General features: G+C 34.5%; 1 long non-coding RNA gene across 1 annotated transcript in view; it reads left to right on the forward strand.

The window, feature by feature from the left end:
* LOC113507053 overlaps nt 1-23,548 on the forward strand; it is a 53,503-nt gene that overhangs the window by 16,988 nt on the left and 12,967 nt on the right. Inside the window, exon 2 of the long non-coding RNA XR_003401790.1 lies at nt 11,461-11,504. This is a non-coding gene — a long non-coding RNA (uncharacterized LOC113507053). The remainder of the gene's footprint in view (nt 1-11,460; nt 11,505-23,548) is intronic.

Here is a 23,548-nt window from a genome sequence, read left to right on the forward strand (position 1 = left end):
ATCGGCAACATTTTTTATTGCAATTTTGTATTTATTTAGCTTATTTATTCAATTTCGACGTAGCTTATCTATTCATTTTCACAGAGTCCGTTTTCTATCAGAACACATCTGACAACCACTTTTCAAGATACGTATTTTAGCGCAACCGGTAATCATCGCTGGATAAAAAACAATGCGCTGTGAAAAAAGTTTGCCTACTTGCTCACAGCAGAGGCATAATATGCACCGTCCATGTATATGCACGACAATGGGACCCGTTACCTTGTTAACACTGATCAGTTGAATTAAATTAAGTAGAACTCCGTAGGTGTCTGAACTAGTGAGTCATGTTTAGAACAAACTTAGCATTGTTGCTATGTATGCGCTGTTAATTGTTGCTATCAAAGATTTAATTTACTTGTGACATGACTACATAGCATGTAATTATAATACCTATAAGAGCAATGTACCAGACCAGATCAAGCTGTGTTGATTGCGGATGAGTAGGTTTGGTGCCTGAATGCTTGGCGTATTGTGAAATCAATGAATGATTGAAAAAAGGTTTTATCTCTTCTTTTACGTGGATAATTTATATTTATTTACTATCATTTTCTGTATTTGTATTTTTTATCGTTCATAAGAATAAGATACGAATGAATAAGTATCGGATTGTAGTTCTCTGTCCCATATCCGAAATTGCGACGCGACTTTGAATAATAAATTAAATAGATTTCATTGATTCGTTAGCGTTAGCACTCTAAAAAAGTATGTAAAATCTGAAGACCAGATTTTTATGACTTGTGTAAATACTTGTTAAGCAATATTAGTCTTTAAAGCATTTTATTGCTGTATTTTGCAACTCCAAAATCTTAATTCTATCAAGTACAAGTAGAAGTGATGTGATTACATTTTTTCGCAAGTCAACAAACTGCAAATTATCTTCTTACGAAGCCTTCAGACTCTAAGAACTTCACATACAAGTTATCCAGTGTGTTCGGTGCCAGCATCGCCTGCGATCATTAAGCGACCCTCCTCAATATCTCCGCAATTGTCGTAACAGCCCGCGTGGGACGGTAACTGACCATACTTTAATGCTATCTACTTGTATCATTTTAGAATATTGTCAGGCCTTTTTTACTGACTCAAGATACCAAGGAGTTTTTAAAATTTAAAACTAAACATTCTTCTATTTATGGTAATAATTTTTTGTGACTTTTTTTTTATCAAGTACATATTCCCTAATAAGGAATATGGACTTATTTCTAAAAGGCATTCAGAAAAACGTGTAATTATTTAGTCTACGTACTGATGGTTGAATTTTGAGAAAGTACTTATATCCTTGCGAGATGAAAAAAAGCATTGCCATAAAAATAAAAATAATAAGCTGAAAAATAAATACAAATTAAAAACACACTCTTGTAACAACATCTCCAAACAAAATGCTCATATTTTAGATACACCAAGAGCTTAATGATCAACAAATACAGACAGGGTTAACCGCGCCAGGTATCAAACCCGGGACGTGTCGCGGAATATTTTACAAGTCCAAACAGCCAGAGTTCAGGGGGGGGCGGGAATGTACAGACACTGACAAAACTCTTTAGAGTAAAAGCAAAAAAAAATCAATAACATTTGGAAGCAGTTACGTTGGTAGTCTTGACCTTCGAAAGATAGCAGGAATACATTAGTTATGATTTGCTTGATAAGGAGACAGACAAGAAGATAAGGATAATGGCTTTTTCATCGTAAGTCATGCGTATTTTTATAGGGCATCGATATAGCTTAGTTGGTAAAGAGATAGCGTGTATCCCCAGAAGTCTCATTTTCGAGTCCTGTGTGAATTGTTTTTTTTTCATTCTTATTTCGATAGAACATCGAAATTTGATCGACATGCTCATTTTATGATCATTGTGTAGAACACATACATACATAACACTACTTACAATTGATCTGACATGTCTTTTGACCAATATATCAAACAACTTTTGTTTTTACCTGTACCGTTGGTTACAGTTAGGACTTTAAGGTTACCTAAGGTTCATGGTTACCTGCAGTAAATTGTTTTAAGTCTTTGAAGATGCTTTGAATGTGTAACCAAGTTTTGAGTATTATATCTATACATATGACGTTTTGGATCGTACATTCACTTACCTCGTACATTCGATAACGCATCGCTAATAAAACTCGGCCATTTTAGTTGATAAATAAAAGTCGATAAAAGCTCATAAGGTTCATAATACCATGGCTTGTTGACAAGAAACGTTTATTTCCGAGCAATGTTGAATTGCTCTGATGTATATAAAATCACGGCGCTTGTTGAAAAGGAATTATATTTCAGTACATTTTAATTCTCCAAACATTTCCTAATCAAATATGATGTATAATTTTCTATGAGCCTTAACAACCAGAATATATATACATATGTTAATCTAAATAACGTTATATCCCATTGATGCTTTAAATTTTACACTCTAAAAGTAAATGGGAATCCTACCTGAAAACTAGTCCAAATAATGCAAATATTCCTCTTCTTAAAGTTGAACAAATTGCATAGCACACTCTACATACTCTAATATATCACAAGCTTTCAAAGATACAAAGGCATACATATATATACATAAAGGGTTCCGAACACAGTGTGTCTCAAGGAACGGCATCTATTGGTAACTAATGGTCTCAGATAAGTCAGCATTTGTCATCTCCCAAGCTTCTCCCCTTAGACAGTCTTTGAATGGAAGTCCACCTGAATTAATAGTCTGGATGTAAGGAAATGTTTATGAGAGATATTTGATACATTTTTTTAGATACGGTTATGGGAAAATATGAAAAATTGGGTCGGTGTAATTCTGTCATGTCATATCGGCCTTATTTTAAGGAAACTACATAGTTGAACATGTTGTTCCCTTGCCCATTAATTTGTGTCATATTCGTGTTTTGCGATTGTTTCCAAATTGGTTTAAATTTTTTGTAGGAAACAGCATATTTTGGAATCCGAGGCACCACTGTCTGTCCGACTATCGGTCCGTCCAGTTGTTTTACCTCAATGTCACTCAAATGATTTGAATTTACTTAGCCCTATTTGTACAGAATCCTCAATGTCAATCAAGCTTATTAATCTATACTAATATATAAAGCTGAAGAGTTTGTTTGTTTGTTTGAACGCGCTAATCTCAGGAACTACTGGTCTAAATTGAAAAAATATTTTTGTGTTGAATAGACCATTCATCGAGGAAGTCTTTAGGCTATAAACCATCACGCTGCGACTAATAGGAGCGAAGATACAATGGAAAATATGGAAAAAACAGGGCAGATATAAATTATAACTTATATCTTCTAACCACGCGGACGAAGTCGCGGGCAACAGCTAGTATACCATATAAGAAATATTTCAGGATCACTTCCCGTCACCAACAATTCTTGAAGTAACTTTTGCACATTTGTATTTTGTACCTTAAAATTTTTTGCAAGTATTACAGTCCAATGAAAACGCCTGCCGAAAAACTGATATTGATCAACGATTAACGGTTTATTCGATCGAAGCAAACAAACGTGCAATTTCAACTCTTTGCTAATTGTAAATGCAAGTGCCCGTAACAAATATGTATAGTTGTCCTAAAAAAGGTATGAAATATACTTGACATCTTCAGCTGGTTTACTTCTTGCCTATTTATTGATTTCACTTTGGTTCTCAATTAATTCCTCAATTGGTATATGCGAACTTACGAACACTTCCGAAGCCTTTGAAATAGATTTTTTTTCTGTATCTGTAACAACTAGGAACATATTTTTTCCTCTGCTAGTGACAACTTTTCGGACCTGAACCAGTAACCCTAAGAACAATCGTTTTTTTTTGTAACGTCTAATAAAAGTCTTCCTATTTAATAAAACACACGATATTACGTGGGAAAATAAACTATTCGATATACATGCATATGCATAAGATGGAAACTCGTTTGAATCTCATATGCAATCACCGGATACAGAGCAGTTCCCACGGGCAGGAAGATGTTTGTACGTTTGTGGTCGACAATCATGACAGTGTGACCACAAAGTAACACGATACACTGTAAAATGAACTTTATGGCATCGTAATAAGACTTTGCGAAATAAATGTAAAACTTGAGGTTGAAGTTATGACGTCACTTGTCGAGTTTCGCATCTTTATTAGTATGACGTATTTGTAATATTTTGTGTATAGTGTCGGTTGTTGTTTATGAGGTGTTGTTGCTCGTATAGAAGGTATATGGCTACGGAGGTATTCTAAACAGCTGTTTTAATGTCTACTAGTACGAACTTGCGAGATTTCGCAGCTTTTAATGTTTCATGTTTACCGAGTCTATTTTGATACTAGTTTTACAGTATTGACAACATCATAACATGTGGTCTATGAACCACTAGGTTTTAAAGCTCCCAAATACATAATCAAGTTTCGGATCACGCTGTCATCATCGAAGTTTGAAATATGTTTAGCAAAATATCTGCAATTCACCTACTAGGCTATTTTTAGTGTAACTTGGAAAAATCTGGCTTGGCTTAGTCAAGTCAAGACTAGTCTTGATGAACCCAGAGCAAATCACTCAAAAAAAAAAACTCAAAGCTTAATTAATAGGCTTAATTAAAAGCTTAATAATAATTGTCAGGTACAACTACATAACATTGTTACATACGTGTTTAAATAGTGCACGCCGTACTTGGAATCCGCTCACACAATGAGTTTTTCTCACAACTTATCAGAGCTGACAAAACACTGAGAAATTGCTCATTACCGTGCAATGGTTTGACGACACCACTCCCGGTATCAAACTTTGAACAAGAAATACCGGTGCTAAGTGAATAGTCAATGTTTACACTGGTTTAGGTACCTACTATATGATATAGAATGTTCTGGAATTACGAGAGGTTTAAGAGTGAGAATATTGACTTGGAAATGTTTTCGAACTTAGACGATTATCATAGCTATAAGAAACTTTTTGGTCACGTGGCAACCAGCCACATTGAGATAAACTGGAGTCGGCTTTTTAATGACAAAATGTTGCAACAAAAGCAATCTGTACTACGAAAATGTATGAATTATATTAATTTGAAAATTATAAGTAATTATAAGATTGAAAGTCGTCATAATGATTGTCCTAGGAAAACGTATCTCGGAGGATCAAGGACAAGGACTCTCAAATCATATAAAGCTTTTCCAATTCTATTCCAACCCCTATGTGTTTAAATCATTTTTCACTCGACCCTGTAAAAAGCCTTTCTCGAAAACATTACCATCTAACATTTAACCCTTACATACCACATCGCACTCCGCAGACGCATTGTCTGCTAATTTCCATTTCCCATTAGGTACGTCGCGCACAATCCCACGGGAACTGACTTTTCCTAGTTCAAGACGTTTTTCCCACTTCGCTTCCCATTCGAGAACTATTGTGTTGGATGTCGATGACAGATTGATTGGATTCATTTGTTATTTTTCTGTGTTTCTTTGTATGATTGTTACGTTTCCCTGTTATGTGATTTGCTATGGTTTGGTGAAGAAGTAGAACCTTGTTAATGTTATAGATACAACCTAAATTTATTTACTGTGATAAAAAGAGATCGCGTTTTGTTTCCTTTTTGTCGTCGTGATTTTATAATAAAACCTTTTTGTTATTTGCTGTTAACAATGAAGTGAACAAACAGAAATAAATCAGTCAAAAACAAACTTAAAAACTTTCCACCATATTTTTTCCACTAAAGTATTTAAGATTCAAGACCAAAACTTTTTATTTAAACTTCAAAGGAACCGCTTTAAATAAAATTCTTTTCCGAAGCACGGCAGTAGGAATCTTTAATTGCAATTTCTTGCAGAAGAGCATTAAAAATAAATTCGTAAATCATTATCCAAACTAGCTTCACAGCCGCTTTTTATTGAATTGCATTCGAGAATCAGTCAACTGTAATCTTTGAAAAAAAAGCATAGACTATATGAAAACATTGACCTCTTATTCGCTCAAGCGAAAACGAACTTAGCTTCTTTAGAAATAAGTTTCATTTTTGAATGCAGTAATTCTTTGTACAACTTTGTCACACTACCCGCATAGAGCACGGGACATGTTCAAAGATATTATACGACATTAAAAAAAATAGCGCGTCCACTTTACAACCTGCGTGTCGACGCATATTCATGGATAGCTCTCAACCTGTCGAGTGAAAATCAACTGTATTTATAGTAGCGTAAAATCGATATTGATGTGACAAAAAAACAGTATATTCGCGATACATAAAGTAATTTTATTACAATGGACTAGGAGCTAGGGATGTCGGGAATGCAAAAAATCTGGACTCGCGTCATGCGGTTTGTCTAGACTGACTTTATACGAAGAAATATTACTGATTTATTTGCTATGCAAGCTATAAATTTTTCGTTTCTGATAGCGAGCGGCATTCAATCTTATAGCGTGTAGTAAATAGCGTATATATAATTAAATACCTAGTAATTAATTGTATTATACAGGACACTTTTTATCTTCCATAAAAAATAATTTAATGATAATTACCTTTTTTATTTAGTGGCAAGATCATTTTGCATATTCCGACATCTTGTAATACGATCAAACGGAGTCCTTTAATAACATCTTCATCACACAAATAGTGCCTTCTGGCTAATTGAGCCTTACAATAAAGAAAATAATAAGGTCTTAAACACGTACCAACACAAAAAAACTGACAATAGCGGGTATCGTATCGATTTAAAAATATCGATAAATATGGAAGTTTTTATCGATGCGTCCCAACACTATGATTATGCGATGAAGCTATTTTAGTGATGCCACAAACCGCATCAATGAGCTGTAATGCAGATAGGTTTTTTAAACTTTTGATTACATATCTGTACTAACGACGCAATGCTGACATCTAGGGGATAATGGTGAAACAAAACAAGATGGCTAAAACAAAAGGAAGCTTTCGTTTAGTGTTGCTTGTAGTATGAGAGTTTTGAGAAATATTATATTTTTAATATGTAATAATGAAATTAAAATTTTCTTAAAAAACATAATCTTCCGAATCAGAGTTTTCTAGAATAAAATGTAACGCTCAATGAAGCATTAATTTTATTTCATTTTTTTTTTGGGTTCTTCTAACGTATACTAGCTGAAAAGTATTTTGTAGGTTAGCAATTAGCAAAATTGATACATGGTTGAGAAGTTATGTCCAGCAGTGAACTGCAAAGGACTGATGATAGTGGTTTCTTAGGTTTACGCGAATGTTAGACATTGAAATGAAACTACTTTTACGGATTTTATCGCAGTTTAATTTTAGATTTTAGTTCCCGAAGTTTCGAAACCTTTGCCCGTGACCATGATACCTGCAAAGGTTTCGAAACTTCGGGAACTAAAATCTAAAATTAAACCGCGATAAAATCCGTAAAAGTAGTTTCATTTCAAGGACTGATGATGATAATACTTAAGTAAGATATAGCATACAAGACTAGAGAAGGTCATCACTTGGCACTGGACCCTAAAAATATCGATAATACACCCAGTCTTTCGATATTTCGTCAGCTATCATTTGCTATTTATGTAATCTATATTTAAGTATAATAAAATGGGTATAATGATGTACTTGTAATACCTGACCAGTACCGCCATTTAAAAAAATAATGTATGAATTTTAAACATGGCAATTTTTTGCTACAAATTGCCTTACATCGGAGCCATATCTGTTACAAAATTATAATTCTTGTAAGAAGGCATGGTTTAGTATTTATTCACTCGTAGTACTGTAAGTTTTATCCTGAATGAGAGGCAAAAGCGAAAATGTTTATGGTAAAATATGGCATGAAAAAGGAGATAGATCATTCCATATTTCTGCTACATAATATCTATGATTCCCTTGGAAAAAAGTGTATTTTACAAAAAAAAACTACCTTTATTTGTACCTACTCCAATTTTAATTTAGTTCAAAGTCCAACAAATGTTTTAACAAATACTGTGTCTGACAGATCTCTGTCCGGATTCTATCAGGTACAATCTACTAGAACTATCTAATAGAAATGTTGATTAGTATAACCTCCTCAACAAAACAACGTAGAAAGAGTTTACCGTAAAACTCAATTACTCTGTCTGACCTGGTTACCTTTCCTTGACATCGGTTAAATCTCAAAACAACATAACACATGTATTTCTTCAAATCCCTGATTACAACTAACCTAGACCGTGTCTAGACTCAACTCGTTTGAATATCACCTTTATCACATAGGCATAAGGCTCATTTTTGCAATTCGTACTCTGAAAACAGATAATACATTTCACCCTGGTATTACACTGTGTTTTGATCTAGTAATGTGACCTTACGAAGCCTTAGTGAGCGAGGTTACTACGGAAACCTATTCAATGTTGCCATACATTGATAACATATAGTTGTACAGTAGATAACAACTACTTGGCAATACTTTGGCAATGATTGCGCCAACCAGTAAAGAAGCATTAAGGTTGATTTTCGTTTGACATACGGAATCACAATAATGACAATTAATTGTGCAAATCTATACTAATATATAAAGCTGAAGAGTTTGTTTGTTTGTTTGTTTGAACGCGCTAATCTCAGGAACTACTGGTCCAAATTGAAAAATTCTTTTTGTATTGAATAGACCATTCATCGAGGAAGGCTTTAGGCTATAAACCATCACGCTGCGACTAATAGGAGCGAAGATACAATGGAAAATGTGAAAAATACAAGGCAGGTATAAATCATAACTTATATCTTCTACCCACGGGGACGAAGTCGCGGGCAACAGCTAGTATTTTTATAAAAATAAAACAAGATTTAACAACGGTACTCTTCATCTAACTGCTGTGCACATAAACCTCATCAAAAAACCAAAAAAACAGAACACAAACCCCATCCAATAAGAGCCACTATAAATAACAGATCAAATAAATGGTCATTAGACCATACATTAGTGGGAGATACCGCTGACACTCAATTGTAGTCATTACTGCATTAAGAAAACGCACGTCCGTCTATTACTGTCCTCGAATACTTTATTACATCCTCCAAGATCTACTGAATTAAATTAACTGTTTTAAAACAATGATTGAGGGAATGAGATTTGTGAATATAATTAGGATGAACGAATTAATTTTAAAGTGCGTTCCTAGTTTCATTGCCACGTTCTCTGCCGGGAGATGCAACAAGCAACAGTTTATGCTTGAAAACGGTGTATTTTGGTGTCAATCGAAACTGAACCTTATTGCATTCTGCAGACTTCTGCGATGGCATAGGAAAATTATTTAGGGTCGAGGTCTGCATTTATAACATAACCATAACATAATATATTTAGATAGAAGGATTAAATGAAGTATGTAAAAAAGTCCCTCGCAAGTTAATGATTTTAAATTAAATAAGAATCAAAGCTAAATCTCTTTTGTAACTGTCAAAAGTTTTTGATAAATGTTGACGTATTCTTGTTTCTACAGTCACTGTCTAAATACATCTAAGTACTCCATATTTTTAAGATATTTCCGACACTTACGGCCAGTGACTTGAAACGTGAACTATTTCTAAAGCTTTACATTTTCATGATTTTATAAATTCAGGATATCTATCTAAAAGCGGTACTTAAAATCTCTATTTTATTGTAACAAGCAACTAAGTATCGTGATACGGATTTTTTTTGGATCATTTCAATTTTCAAAAAAATCTTTAGTTTGTTCAGATACTTTTGGTGCGAAGTAACACAGCGATTGGGTTTAGTTACTAAGAGTCTCTACCCGTTTCCTCCCCCGAGGAGGCGGATGTCCATGAGGTTTCTCGGCTTTCCAACAAAAAAGGGACTTGCTCTGCCATTTTTCTACCCCACAGTTATATTATCTCAAAAGGCGGTAAGCACCAGAACAAAGTGCAGTATACATTGTAAACATGGACGGTGCCCACGCAGTACCGTGGCGCCGACACTTTGCCACTAAATTATCAAGACTCCGGCACATTACGTAGTCTGTGGTGCAAGTGACAACAGGCACGAGGTATTCTCAGGTTTTTTCTGCACTATGTTCAAGATGATGGTAACTTCTAGTCATCTTGCATAGCACGATAAATTGTCTTAAGTCATTATTCCTATAGATAATTAATTCTAATGAACAGAGTATTAATACCTAGTAATAATCAGTAAGCTGAATTCTTTGGGTGAAATACAACATACTCCAAGTATAACACGATCCGAAAAAATGGGATGGGACTGAATTCTCGGAGTATGTTCTTACTCTGTGGTTTCCAATCTACAAGTTGCTGTCTGTTATCAACCTAATGAGGAGTTAATATTCTTCCACAATTACCTATCTACCACATGAAAGTACCAGCATTTAAAAATTGGGTACTTAAATCCGACCAGGGAAATCACTAACCTTACGGATGCAAGTAGTATTAGGGTGGTAACATCGACTCGGTATAACAGCCCAGGACAACACCGCTCACAGCTCATCGCTTGACCAGTAACCTCCATCCAGGATATAATGCGATCAATAAATTTGGCAGCACTAATAGTTGGCTAATAATGATCGACAAAGAATGCGTTGATTGTGACACCGCCATGTTATTTATTGCTGAGTCTGTAGCTATGCGCTGAATGTCGAACAAATGTTTGCTGTCCAGTTCGACTTGCGAAAATGTTGCTTTTGAAGATTATTTTGCAAATTGTATACTCTTTCAATACACACCTCTTCAAGAGACCTTAAAGAGAGAAAAACTTAAAATATATTCACATATTCGTAGTAGGAATATTGTGAACTATAGGATAATATGAAACCTTGAGAAATTAAAACAACAAAAACAAATAATATATATGGCATAAACAAAACAAAAAGCGGAAGCAGAAGAAAAGTTCATGAAATGTATCTTTCATAATAAATCAGTAATTTTAAACGCATCGCCAATCCTCTTAAAATAACAAGAACAACCAAAAATAAAACAGCTTTCGATTTTAACGCGCATAAAAAAAATATAACTTCGACAACCCTAACTGCCTCCGAAGCTACTTTAATAAAACGCCCGCAAAAGTTTATAGACGAATAAATAAATACAAACAGAATGAAGTGAATTTGGGTGAGGACGAGCGCACCCGCGGGACAAACAGTTATCGAGCAATAAACGGGAGACGCTGTGCCATCCCACAGGACCCCATTATTAAACAATTTTCAACCCTATTGGGTACAGAGTAAAGCACGTTTTAAAGTTGAAGTTGTCTGGTGTTAATATTGTAGGGCTGCCACTTTGGCTGTAGCAAAAAAAAATAAAAAAAAATCAAAAAGTTAAAGTTCAAAAGTATGCAGTACAATTAAATGTCCTGACGTTTTTAAATATGTTTAAACATAACCTTTTGATAGAGATAATAGACTTTTACTAAAGAATACAAAGAAAAGGAGTCACATGTTCAAGTCCTGTCTGAGGTATGAATATTTTCATTGTTTTTATGTTATAACATGGTCTTATATTGCCTTTTTATTTCAGAATCCAGTTACGGCGGCGCGAGGCGCTGGGAGAGTTGTTTAGAGGTAAAAAATATTAATAATACAAATATAAAAATGGACTATTTGAAATAAAAACTTTTTGATTTAGAATTTATAACATTTTCTATAATAACTTTAATTATTCGAAAACTTACTACCCATACATGTTTACAGCTACAAAGTACATTAAACAAAGGAATTACATTTAAGTCAAAAACCTCTTTGTCCCTGTCAAAACCAACCTAACTAGTGACAATTAAAATCAGCACAATTGTCTAATATCGACTAGATTCAAGTAGTTCGTTAGCCACAATCAAAACTCTCCTATTATAATGCTGAGTGCACAACGGAGGCCGAGTTCTTAATTACGAATGCTCGCATAAAACTCCTGGAACAAAACCTCCTTTTAAAGAAAGACAGGTGTTGTTGCGAAAGCGAGACAGCTACTACAGCGCGTATAGTGGCTTCTCTTTTCCACATCTGACTTGGTACTGGATCCATATACAGGATAGACTGGAGCTTATGCTACTTAACATTCTTCGGTATTAACTAAGTATGTAATAAACATGGGATAGGATAGGCTTAGTGCATACGCCTGGGTTGTCGTGAGTTGAAAGTAGATTGAATATCATGAGAATAATGAGAGTTATAATTAGCTTTGATGGGTCTTAGGAGTTATGGTGATTGTGTACTGATAGGATAGCGGTGATATGTGAAAGCGGTTATTGCTTGCGTATTTTTTTTAAATCATACAATTTATATTACTATTCTAACTCGCCAAACTTTTAAGTAGTTATCAGTTGTTACGTAAAATATGCATTTTTCCTAATTTGAGTTTTAAAGTACTTATACTCTGACCGTTCAAAGAGAAGAGCCTTTTGGTATTTGTAATAGAACGCAAAAGATTCGTAAAGTGCGATTTTCATTTATTTTCTGAATTCAGTGTAGGTTAACTGTGTATGTGATGTAATGTCTGATGTGGATGTAAAAAAATATACACCATTACTAAAATATGTTTTAAGAAAATTTTGTCCCTAAAATACCTCTATACAATGAAATTATAATGACGTCAAATTGAAGCAGAGGAAATAAAATACTGCTAGCACGAACCTCCTTTGTAAAACTGCGATCCGATAGCAATTTATATTCTTAACGAAATATAAAATTCCTGGATTCAAGTCAAGCAGGATATTTTAACGTCGAGTGCTCTTAGACATATAATTTGGCTATTCAGACGAAAGCCTAAGATTATACCACTTTATTTAATTATGTTGCTATGCCATGTACATGGGGATTCGTAAAAACATTCCAACTTTTCCTTAATAAATCTTTCTTGTTTATACAAGCATTTCCCCTTCGAGAAAAATATAATAAAAATGAGTTTCGTAAGCGGCCTCCTTTCATGTTTATTTTCAACTCTTGTAGATATCTAATATTTACATTTTCTGGCTTTTAGCAGTTGATTTATTTCCAAGATCTGAAACGTCAATTCTATTGTACGCGACGTGCTGTGAGTTCGATCCCCGCTTAGGACAATAATTAAATATTTGTGCGGTCCACAAATGCTTGTTCTTATCTGGGTTTCTTGTGCATTAGAAACCGCACCCCGGACCAAATAATATTCCTTAGAGCTGGAATCGTTAAAAAAGAGAAAACGTTTCAGCAAGATAAAAAAAAAGTTTTTTTATTTTTCCACAACTTGAAAATTGGTAAAATAACTGTTTATGTACGGTTTTTCGTATTTACGAACAATTAAACAACTTTATTCAGGTATTTTGAAATTATTTTTATTAAGAGAAATTCTGAAAAGTAAACTTAACAGTCGGACAGTCCGTTACAGTTTCACAGAATACGGCAACAGGCTATATAAAAAGCGTTCTCGAATATTCTCACAAAGCTCTCAACCGTTGTAGACCACGCCTTACACCGCGTTTCAACCATTTAACAGAGTTATGCTGATCCTTATCGCGAACAGTAGGCACTTTGCGGTTCCTTACTAGGTCCGAACTCCGGTACCCCGGTACTTTGGTACTTCGGTATGTCTTTCTCAATGCGAATAACTATAAACTGATATTTTATTCAATACTAACTAGGCCCGCTGCTTCGCTCGCTTAATCTGAACATAAATCTTCGAGTCATAAATTGGTATTTCGTAAATGAATTATGTGTGTTGCGGGTCAAAATGGCCGCGATTGATAGGTCTCGTGTTACATAAGAGATATGACATGATGTCGGCTGCTAACATTATCCTTAATAACACATGTTGTGTTTGATTTAATTACTCGTGAGCAATCGTCGGCGAATTCGTTTCGCAAGCTACATAGGTAAAAGGTGATGTATATTAACGTCTGAAAATGACAAATCTAAGTCTATATTTTTATTATTCATGTATGCTGTCTTACTAAGAGACTTTGTGGTTTTAAATTCTAGAGAAGTGTTGTAATATAAATTATATCTTAATAATTTTCAAGAGAAATTCAAGCCATATCAGAGGCCTATGGACAATTTCATTACTGACACCAGAGTGCTCACCGCCATGTCTTAAGGATGTCGCTCTACGCCGTCTATCACTTTACCACAACCAGAATAATATTACTTAAAAACGTGATATTAAGTAAACCTTAAGGTTAACATACACGAAAAGACGACGAACTTCAACATATAACTTAAATCGATCACACACAAATCACTCCATTCGATTTGATTAAAAACAAATCGATTCTTCTCCGATTAATCGTGTTCGTGCATTCGTCAAGTGAGCGGTGCAACACCGGTCAGTCAACATCATCAACAGCTATTAAAGGTAATTAGTCTCTAACTGTTGTTGGGAGCTTCGCAATGATTCTAAAGAACGTTTCATAATGATTTATTTTAATTACTTTAGTGACTTATTTGGTATGAGATTCTTAGAGTTGAGTAGGAACAGTGGTATGTTTGTGCTTTATGATGCAGCGTCAGATATGTCTTAATTGGTCTGCGTATAGTGTGCAAGCTTTAGATGGAGTTTTTGTATCGTTTTATGGTGTAGTAGTTAAAGCTTGCACTGTGGCATACTGCTCAAATCTGATAATAATATTAAACACTTAGTGGTTTCTTAGGTTTACGCGAATGTTAGACATTGAAATGAAACTACTTTTACGGATTTGCCCCGTGACCATGGTACCTGCAAAGGTTTCGAAACGTCTTAACTAAAATCTAAAATTAAACCGCGATAAAATCCGTAAAAGTAGTTTCATTTCAATATTTAAAACTGTTTTTTTGGAGATTGGACTGACTTGGGTGTAGGCGTTGGATAATAAAGAATTGGTTTCACTTTAAGTAACGTCCTAAATTAGCTAAGCTTAATTAAAGTAGCTAAAAAGATATTTCAGAGCATAGTACAAGCTTGTATTGATTTATTGTTGTTAGTAACATCTCTAAAACCACAGAAAAAGTCGCGGGCAACAGCTAGAGAAATATAAACTGGATGGTAGAGCTTTCTAAGATTTATTTAAATTCATCGTTCCTAATTCAATAAACGATCTAGAAATCTACTCAAATGTAAATCCTACAATTCTGATGCAGCATGGAGACCGGCTCCAGCATGTTTGAGCAGCTCATCGTCAGCTTCGCCACGATTAAGATATTCAACTGGGAGCCTCATTTATCTGTCTCCGCATGACGCCAGCGCCAACCACGAGAATATTCAACCAAGATTTAAGCCATAGTAACCATTGGACAGGACTTGGAGAATAAATTATGACGGTGCTCACAAACCTGTGCCTTTACCATGCAATCTCAAAACAAGTCTATTGCTATTGTAGAAGCGCAATGGCGCTATGTGCGGTGTATAGCGCTGTCCTACTTCCACAACGAACACAGTTCTGTTCCATAATAACATAGTACATAAACCTGATCTTGTAATGAATTATTAATTGTATCTTCGATTATGTTCATGTATTAAGCGCTTATTATGACATTTTATTTACGATAGCTGGTTTTCTATTTATTTTATAAATAGTTACGTCAAGCCTTCATTTACTGTTTTTTTTGTTGTGAGTTCGTTTTACAAAGTTAAAATTGTGATTTAGAACTGGAGTTAGTAGGTTTTTATATGTACGGGAATTATGCTATACTTAAATAGTAGTTTGACCGTATTTCTCGTCGTAGTCTTCTTTGTTCATCATGTCCACCAATATCGCATTACATTTTGTAGGTTTTTGACATTACAAAACCTTCTAATCATTCCAGTTTTATAGTCCAGTTAGTATTTTCTTTTTATTATAACAACATTGCCTTACAACATCTTGGTGCTGTTCCACAACTTTTCTATGCATTGTGATTCTACCAAACACTATATGAAACACACAACTCTCAATTAACTATCATTAATCTCTATCAACGAATATCCCAACAAAACATATAGCCAGCTATCAGACTATCCAATCTCTAAATTCTATTCAAGAAATGTCTCAATAACTCCTTGCAAATGTCTAATCAAATAACAATGTGGATTGTCTCGATAAAATCATAAACGATAAATTATTTCACCACCCGACTAATTGTAGTGCTGACAGCAATCGACAAAACTTGATGAAAGATAATCTAGTTGGAGTATTGTAGGGATATGTACGAGTGACTGCAGAATTGTAATAATCGTTACTCGTTTGTTGAAATGTCTCACCCCTGCTGTGTAGATTTGAGAATTCATTTTGGTACTATAGATATAGAATTCGAATCCAATTTGCTAAACCACATCTGCGCAAGTTAATCGATCTCAGGTTAAGCTGCGCTTGATACAGTCCGTAGATGGGGTGACTTATCTTTACAGACTTCGACCGAAGCGTAGTTGGGAAAAGACTAGGATGATGATTATGAGTGACTAGCTGTTGCCCGCGACTTCGTCCGCGTGGTAGAAGATATAAGTTAGGAATTTTTGATCGGAAGCCCTCGATGATGAATATTTTTACCCGTTTTTGCTACATTTTCCATTGTATCTTCGCTCCTATTAGTCGCAGCGTGATATAGCCTAAAACCTCGATGAATGGTCTATTCAACACAAAAAGAATTTTCAATTTGGACCAGTAGTAGTAACAAACAAACTCTTCAGCTTTATATATTAGTATAGAGTATAGTTTGATCGTTGTTAATTTCATATCCTGAAGAAATAAGTATGAATTCAAAGTATTTCATACAGTGAAAATAGTTTTTTTTTTATAAAATGAAGCTCTGACTTAAAATGCCATAAGTAAGCTAATTCCAAGAAAATGTTAATATAATTTAAATTCGTAATACATTACAACATGTGTAATTAGGTCTACACTTTAAATAAGGCTGAACCAGTTTTCTGCAAAGCTTTTTTAACGGCGACCTCGTTAATAAAAATCCTTAATTAAAGCTTGGACGGGAAACTGTTACATTTTCTACCTAATGACTTCAATATGAAATTCGCAAAGAAAGTCAAATATTATTATTAAAGATTTTAGGTATGTCGAAATGCTTAAAGTTGAATAGTCTAGTAAGGAATGTAGTAAACTGTAGAGTAAAACGATTGACGATCGTCGAACAAACGCGGCAACTTGACATTTGCAAACGAATACACAAAAAATATCTATAATAAAAACCAGCCTAGTCGGACTCGCGACACTAAAGGTTCCATACAAATAGGCTTAATTATAACACTCAAATTGATTTGTCACCCACCAGTAAATTAATGACCGTAACAACATTGCCTAATTTTTATTTTTTAATATCCTTGTCATAGAGACAAATTTATCTATGAAACTCTACACTGCTAGTGAGTTTAAACTATCAGGAATGTCATGATTCATGATAAAGACTGGTAACAGACAAACGGACAGACAGCAGATCCTCAGTATTATAGTTTCGTTTTCACCGTTTGGGTAGGAAACAATAAAAAACCCCAAAATAATATACACAAAACGAGCATACCAAGATGACTCCCTGACCTACATACATGTCTGTATAATACAGTCCTAGCGTCCCAAAGGTATTCCGAGGGAAAACGCCAATAAAATGGTAATGCTGAACAATACTGAGGTGAACCCAACGTTTCAACGGAAGCCTTCGAAAAACTAATTTTGATACTTCCAAGCCTTTGTTACAAAAGCTAATTTCGTGTCGACTGTTTGTCCGTGATTAATATTTGGACCTTTGACGTTTATTGTCCCGAAACTAAAAGGAAACTAATATTGTGATGGATGGAACTTCGCCTTATATTAATGTGTTCAGTTTTATTGATGACTTTGTCAAAAGTCTGTCGATATATTCGGTACAGTTTAACTACAAATTGTCAATTTGCTTTGAACCTTTATTTACGTATCGAGTCTTATAAAGCTATTAACGTCGTAAATAGTTTAGGTAAGCGAAAATATTCATCAAATCTTCACAGTTACTCATCTCAACGGTAATGGCACTTTCAAATCGAAATATTAAAGCAAAGCAAGCTATTGGTTTCCTAAGATTTAAGCAAAGTGTTTTGAATGCACGGATAGCCGAGTGGTTGAGGACACCACGCCAAACTCCCGTGACGCCAAAATATCATTTGGTCTTAGGACATATTCTACAAGAAAATAATGATGTCAGAAAGTAAGAAGCATTGGAACAGACAAGTACTACAGCTTTTCTGCCAAGTAGGTACGAAAGCAAGTTCATTTCAGGTCCTTAGTGGAGTCTTATAGAGTCAATAGAACTAACGAGCCGTAACAAGTAAATAGATTGTATAGCAGTACCCCGGTTTAATATAAAAGCATTTCATTCTTTATCCTTATTATTTTTCATTCAGCAATGACATTTCTAAATGAAAGCGCGCAACGGGAGTTCCGTACCTTTATTAGATTTTCTGCTACATTATGTAAATCTATTTAAGCTTCTTTCCCGCGGTAGAGAAACACAAAATTATAATTTATTTATAAAGTGACTGAATATAATCTCTAATTGTACTTGTTTACCAGAACACTGTAACCACAAAGCTAGTTCTGGGAAGGTAACTTAATTATTTGCTTCATTTCGAAGTTCTGGGCGGATAATGCTTTTACGTTTCATTTTATTCCAGAAAGCCTGAAGCTTTAATTCTGGAAATGCGCAATATTCTCATTCTTTTTTTGGCTTTGGCGGGGGTATCCTAGATAGACATCCACTTCATGGGGGGAGGGAGCGGGTAGTGTGACACTCTCTCTGACTAAATCCGTCGAGGATCCCTACGACAAACTTGCCTGTCGTCTACTGTACGCGCTTCTCTGCATGCGCAATATTCTCCTGACTGAAAATTATGGACGCCTATTTAAGTAAACTATTAGTTTTGATCGTCTAACTCTTCCAAAATATTTAATCTATCCTAGTTTTAAGAATATTATATTATTTCCACTCTATAACCAACTTAATTTTGGCAGTTAATTGATCTAATTACCACTTTACAAATTCACCTAATCATGCCACGATTTGCAATTTGCATTCGAAATTGAGTAATTAGCCAATTTTGAAGTCATGAGTTGGTTGGTAAATATACTAAATATGTTTTATTCTTCATGATGCTCTTAAATGCATGTTCCACAATAAGAATAACATAACAAAATTATATTATTACGTTGCCAGTAACATTCTAAGAATGGTTTGCACCGAGTTCCGAGCAATGTGGTAATGATTCAAAACCGCAACATGTTGTGAATCGCTACAAATTGCCGCGGCATCAGGCTTCCGCGTTCGTACGGGATTCGTACTGCCTTAAACCAGCCCATTATTTTTGTGTGAGGAAATATGGCATAATGTCGGTGTAACTTGGAGGAAAAATTATGTTCCGCTAGTATCCGGGTAATACATGTCATGAGGCTTCGAACACGCTTCCTAATGGCCCGTTATTGGATGAGGAGATTCCACATGATCGGCATTTGTTGCTTTTAGATGAAAATTTATACTTCCTATATATTGACACCAAATTCCAACATTTAAAGGTAGAACATAAAAAAAACCAGTAATGTAACATAGATTTGAAACGTAATAAGGAAATGTTTGAAAATTTAAAGTTTATAAATGTGATACAATAATGCAGCCCTTATTAAAACCAAAGTATTGCATCACGGCGAAAATTAAACAGCTGAACCCCAAATTTGTATTTGCATTCAGATATTCATAGATCCGTATTTCTAGAGGCAAATTAATCTCCGTTCAGTCAGCCTATAAGCTGTAGGGTACAGACAGACTGGCACCACAATTTCACAGTACTTGTCTAGATTTACACAAAGTGCGAATAAATTGCCATTGCATGTTCACACATCCATCAAAGCGTTGCATCAATAGATCTGTCGACAAATTATTCCTTGGTCAATATAAATAGGTTTTAAATTAAATTCATCATCATTATCATCAGTTTAATCGGGTGTTGCAACCACATTATGGTGTGGGCAATTTTCCTCTAATACTTTATGAAGTACTGTAAAAAGTCTTGTGCAATATATCATGCAGTTTTATTGTACTGGTCTTTTGCTAACGTTATCGACGAATTGTTTCCATTCTAATTCCAAAGTATGTATTTCTAAATTTAGAAGTTTGGGACTCTGGTCTAATAAATAGGTTTTATGTAGCATTCGTTTTAGCTGCTCTAAAACGCGCAGCAATTTCAGTTCATCTAAGTTTATGTCATACAGCTTGGAACATGTTATGCCCGATCCTCTTTGCATAATACCTTGATCGTCTTTTACGGTACGGCCACCGTGAGCAAAATCAGTCTCATCTCATATGTAATCCCATAAAACGTATATATAAAGGTATGGAGTTGCCCCAAATTTCTTGAGAGTGGCATTGTTGACAAGATTGATTATGTATTTTATTTACATAAAACTTATAAACGAGGACCTTACTGAATGGATGCAAGGAAGGGAGGCATTTGCCCTTAAGAAATGAAAACCTTAAAGGAAAACCGTGATTTTTGTTGCAACACAGTAGAAAATTAATCGATTTATAAAGCGAATTACCTAGTTTACATTTCATATAGAAAATATATCAGCCGTGCTTTGACTACAACCAGATCTTAACTATCAAAAAATAATACATTAGAGGTACAATAAACTTAGCATGGTTAAAGATGACTTAGCCTTGTGAGTCAATTACAACAATGGCCACGTTTAAAGTTAAACAGTAATAAACAGTTACTTTGTTACAGATATTAATTAAAAATATGAAAAGCAAATATCTAATCAAGCGGCAACCGCAGTGAAAGCCAGCTATAATTAATTAGAGATGGGATTAATTAGGTCGATGGGTGTCAATAGTCGATCGATACGTCGACAGTCAGAGGTTGCTAACACATCACTGATCGCGAAGCCGGTCAAATATTAATGTCACTGTCAAGTGTCAGATCGGTAAAAGTAAAGTATGGAATCGTGCCATTGGTTTTAATAAAAAAAGGTGTTCGGAATTGTTGGAAGTTTTGTTTTGTTATCATCTCGTAAGAACAAAACAGAAACGATTTGAATTAAATCCCTACTAATATTATAAATGCGAAAGTAACTCTGCCTGTCTGTTACGCTTTCACGTTTGAACCACTGAACTGATTTTAATGAAATTTGGTACAAAGATAGAGTTGACCTTGAGAAAGAACTTAGAATAGTTTTTATCCCGGAGTTTTGAAGAGTTCTCTTCGACCTCGACGCGGGCGAAGCCGCGGGCGAAAAGCTAGTTAAGAATAAAAATGTGAGCTTAGGATTGTTGCTGATGGAAGAACAAGAAGTAGCATAACACGTGTATGAAAAAAAACGAAATTCCCTATATTGTTGGACGACGATTTACCATAATTTCGACTGAATTCAGAAAGCTTTTTATATTCAGGGTGTAACAAAATGACCAAATCTTTTGTACTCTCTCTTTTTCTTCTAATATTTGCGCCTTTTATCCATTTTCAATAAGTATGGGAAACTAGATTAAAGAAGAAAATCATCTCCATACAAACTGATGCATACAGTATTAATACCATCATGTTCACTGCACGGAACCATACATCTCCCGATGAAGTAAGGCAACCAGGTGACCGTAACTTGTTAATATTCCGTTACATTGAAACAGTTACAGTTTTAACTACACATAAGTAGTTGTTATATAACCAGTTATTAACGGGCGCTCTGACGAAACTCACGGTTAAATAACCTTATGATAACATCAGCGACCGGTTGCTTCCAAACAATCATTTAACTTGTTAAGGTTCGGGAGCACGGTAGACTGTGGAGCCAAGTCTTGAACGTTTTAAATAACTTTATCGCGAAAAATATCAGTTCCTTTGAAACCAGAAGTTACTTGAATTATAAATACTTGTGTCATAAAAATGGAAATGATAGGTATTACACAAATTGTTATTGTATTTTTCTTGTATTATTAACGCAGTTGTGAAAAAGAAACGTCACTATTTGATGAAGTAGTATAAATTAATGACGCGGTGTCAGGCTTCCTGAAATTCTCTAAATTATTCGTGATAACCCATTATTATAATCTCTAATTCAAAATTTGATACCAATAAGCTAATTGATATAATTAATCTTGTATAATTTAATATGAATTGTTAAACAGAGGTAGGTAATGTACTAATGATCATTAAGATAGTAAATCTAAAATCTATTATTATGATAAGAATTCGCAATAGTCTACCTAAAAGATGAGCGGGTTAGACTCATACTAAATTGTGATTTATTTCACAATATTAGGTAAACATAGTACCTTAGTCGTGCAAGTAAAACTCATAGCACTGAAAAACAGGTTACTCAAATTGGGACTGAGTTGAAGTGTCAAAAGTTTTATAAATTAGTAACTTAGTGGATAGGATGGTATGTTACGTTCCACAGCACCACAAACAATATATTAAATAGTTGTATTATTTACAGATATGTCCGCAGAGTTGAACTTGGCTATCTATCTTAGCCATAATATGCAATCAATTAGTGCAGTCTGCAGGCCGTTGACACCATGATTTAAGTGAAAACTTTACATAAATATCGTCGTGCCCTTGAAAGCATTTGTGAATGAAAACCGTTTAAACTGCATTACTTAGTTCCTAAGCTACGATATCATCGTCTTCAGTAACTTATAATTAAAGGCGATGGATACTAAGACTATATCATATCTGTGAATACTCCTTTCTCATTTTTACCTATTGTTGAGAAAATACCTTTTTCTATAGTTAATCAACTAGGATTTCTAAAATAAATATTAACCTGTAGCATGTTTCAATCAGACAAATATACGAGTACTGTGTATGAGACATGACAGATTCAGGGGGTGTTCTATGAGCCTATAGGGACGTCAGCCGCGTAGTGCTATGTCACGCTTCCACAATTACAAATAGAATTAATTTGAAACTTGGCGGTAGACCCCTGAATGTCTTACATTCATCATAAGGTCTCACCATTTCTAACATCAACCTACATATAATAGAAGCAATATATTAAAGTTAATCAAGCACAATCGTATTGCCCTCAAAGTGAATTATTTTCTGTGACAAATGACGATGAGTAACGGTCACCTACTTAATGCTTGTAATTAAGATAATAATTTCTGTCGCGTTAACCTTTAAATGGAGCAAATAAAACGGCAATTACAAAAACGAGTTTACTTAAATTTAAAATTAATGAGTGTTGCTAGGTGACCTGGAAACTTACCATTGACACTCAAAAACTAAAAAGATTATCTAATAGAGCAATACAGTATTTGAAAAAAAAAACTGTTTTGTCCGTCAGACAGATTTCCAAAACATATTGGATACATATTTTCCTTTTATTTATTTATTTATTTAAACTTTCATGTACAATTGTGGTACATAACGCGGACTTAATGCCGCAAGACATTATCTACCAGTTTTTATCTCGTATATAAAAAATGTATTCCCTATACAGTGATTTAAAATCTCGTGTGACGTTACGAGATACGTTATGTTACGTTAAGTGATGTTAAAAGTCATGTGCTTGACATAACTTTTAACATCACTTCACATCACTTATATATTCCTTCCTTAGGCAGAAAACTATGGATTAATAATGTCGTTTTTTTACAAGCAAACTTCACATGGCTCCATGTCAGTCCTATTCTCATTAGAATCGCATGTCGTTAAC

Source organism: Trichoplusia ni, chromosome 2, assembly GCF_003590095.1.
Source record: "Trichoplusia ni isolate ovarian cell line Hi5 chromosome 2, tn1, whole genome shotgun sequence".
Lineage (NCBI taxonomy): Eukaryota > Metazoa > Arthropoda > Insecta > Lepidoptera > Noctuidae > Trichoplusia > Trichoplusia ni.